Genomic DNA, 2,921 nt, shown 5'->3' with positions numbered 1-2,921 from the left:
AAACCACTCATAACTTTAACAATCCAATGTATGCTCAATGACATTTCACCTCATCGGTTCCAACGGACATTATTTTTAAATCTCCCAAGGCGTCCTTGTCCTTAATTTGGACTGCACAACTATCTTAGTATATTTGCATTGATTATGTCACAACTCGGTACTCTTCTTAAGCCCGTGACAACCGTCGCGATGTCCCGATAGACATTCATCGCTCGAAATGCCGATTAGAACCTCACAAGGCTTTAATATCAGTTTTCTCACCTCCCCTGTGATGAACAATTGTAATATAAAATGTTTTGAGAGGTTATAAACTATTTCCAAATCAAAACAATAGAAAAATAATTTTTTTGTCTCACAAGGGCATTTTGGTAATTTTTCCTCACTAATCTCGAAACCAGTTAAAAATGTAGTATACAAGTGGAAAACACATATTTCATAATCAAAAATAAATTTAGATGTCTGAAACATTCATTTAAAATGAAACTATATCTATTTGAATATAACAAAAATATTCAATAAAATATTCTATTTTTTTATAAAATAATATTTATAGAGTTATCGGTAAATAATTTTCTTTATAGCGTAAAAACTAAATAAACTCATACATACTATAATACAAATAGCCAAAGTATAAAATTTAATTTACAGTGACACGTGGGCCCACGAATGACTAAAAGTATCAAAAGAAATGAACCTACAGTTTTCGGATGTGGCAAGTCCAACTGTAGTCCTCGACGATATCAGTTATCTACAATCTATTCTGAGCATGAAATGGGTGGAAAGGACGGTGGTGAAATTATATAATCTCAGTGAGTAAACAAATACCATTTAAAATATCTAAAGTCGAGTAAATGGAGACAGATAAAATAGTTTAACATACTGTAATTCATCACATTTCAACTTGTTTCAATCAAATAAAATCAATTCATATAAATCGAGTAATCACATTGGCTTATGAATTTCTTAAAAGCTTTGGCTCGTGCCAAAATCATTTTCATATCCAGTTATCGGGGATACCTTGATCGAGGGCTATCCCAACCGAGTCCGCCAAGGCTGTAAAAAAATTTATGTATGCTTAAATCATGTTTTTGTTTTGAAAACATAATCATTTCTTGGCGTTGGCTGAGTTTACCCTCACATGGTGGTTTGGCGTGAAGTGAACTCTAAAGTGTTAACCTCAAGAGTTATCCACCCGCGCCTCTCATACTGAGGTAAGATATAACAGGGTTTACCGTGCCCCTCTAATAAGCTGGTCTACGGAAACCTGCCCACTGCAATAAGCTAATAATTATCCCACCAATCAATAAAATTAAATAACATAATATGACAATTATTGTAATCCACAGCCTTTCAAGGCAAATCAACAAGTCATATATTTCAACACATTTAGTAATTCAACCATTCATGCCCATAGTGCCATAAGCCAATCAATTGAAATGATAAATTTACAACACATCAAGTGGTCTCCAATTACTTTATTTTCAAAGCCATCATTTAATTTCAAAACAATTTATAAAATCATTTCATTTAAACACATTTTGTTTATAAAACCAAAAAATTAATCATTTAATTAACTTTTCATAAAATTCACAAAATCGAATAAAACATACTTTAGATAATTAAGATGAGGATAAGGTTACTCACTATGTTAAGAGTTTGGATTTTGAAGTACTCTGACTATTGATCCTCGGGTGCAATTTCTTTGCCCTTATTTTTTTCGGAGGATTCACCATCTAGACATAATGTAAAATCAAGCAATTTACCACATTGGTGCTAGACCATTATAAAACTATTCTAAACTCTATATGGATGCATGAAATGAAACACGAATTGTTCGGATTATTGTCTACATACGGTGTTGGCCTAACTCGATCAATCACCCGATTAATTGGCCAATATGTCCAATTGAACTCCAATTAACTCCATTTCTTTTTCAATACCTTAATTCACCAAACATAAGTCAAATAACCTAAAATTTGGCAAATCCATCTTCACTTTTCTTCTTAGAATTTTTGGTCAATAATGGTGCATCAACACCGTGATTTTTCCTACTACTTTTCCAAACCATAATTCATCATTTTCCAACCAATTCTCTTAAAATAAAAATCAAATTCATCCTCACTCAATACAAGGTTGGTTCGGCCATTGATGGGTGATGGGAAAATGAATTCTTTTCTTGTTGATTTGCTTTTAGACATGGTAAACTAACTAAAAACACTAACATAACTTGAAATCAAATCAATCCAACATCATTCTCTCTCCATACCCATTCGGCTAGCCATGAATTCACCATGAAAACATGTAATTTAACCATGGAAAATGCAAAATAATGCATGGGAAAGGTAGATCACAAGTTAAAATCAAGAAATTTTACCTTTCATTGCTTGATTACTTGAAATCCACCAATTTTCTCTTGAATTTTCACCCTAGGGTTCTTATTCTTTCTTTTCTTCTTTTGTTCTTCCGTTGGCCGGCCATATGAAGAGAAATGGGCTGATTTTATGCTGATTTTTAAGCCAAAAAATAAATGGATATAAATTTGACACATGTCACCATTCCATTGGTCCATGTGTCATACTTAGCCATTAAGCAATCTCTCTCCACCACTTAAATTTCCTCAATTATCCATGATAATATTGGGTAAAATCCATGTGCTGGACAAGTGTTCGGTGGTGTAAAATTACAATTTTGCCCTTGGGGTGGCAAAATGACTATTTTGCCCTTATGCTCGAAAAAATACCAGAATTAAAATTTTTTACTTCTCAAACTCAAATTATACTCCAAATGATCAATCTTGATCAAAAATTTCATCCAATACTCACATCTTAACCTCGACTGGAAAAAAGACCATTTTGCCCCTAGGTCATGAAAATTTCAATTTGACTCCAAACTGATCATCGAACTCCAAATCACCATTTTAA

The 2,921-nt window shown here is 32.8% G+C and overlaps 1 long non-coding RNA gene across 1 annotated transcript; it reads right to left on the bottom strand.

Moving 5' to 3' along the window:
• On the bottom strand, positions 1,182 to 2,413 carry LOC108663383. The gene is made up of 3 exons (XR_001929360.1): positions 2,375 to 2,413; positions 1,645 to 1,733; positions 1,182 to 1,271 (listed from the first exon to the last, which is right to left on the bottom strand). It is a non-coding gene; the product is annotated as an uncharacterized LOC108663383 (long non-coding RNA).

Source organism: Theobroma cacao, chromosome 9 (assembly GCF_000208745.1).
Source record: "Theobroma cacao cultivar B97-61/B2 chromosome 9, Criollo_cocoa_genome_V2, whole genome shotgun sequence".
Lineage (NCBI taxonomy): Eukaryota > Viridiplantae > Streptophyta > Magnoliopsida > Malvales > Malvaceae > Theobroma > Theobroma cacao.
Note: the sequence above shows the minus strand (reverse complement) of the source record. Positions and strands in the feature narration are given on the sequence as shown.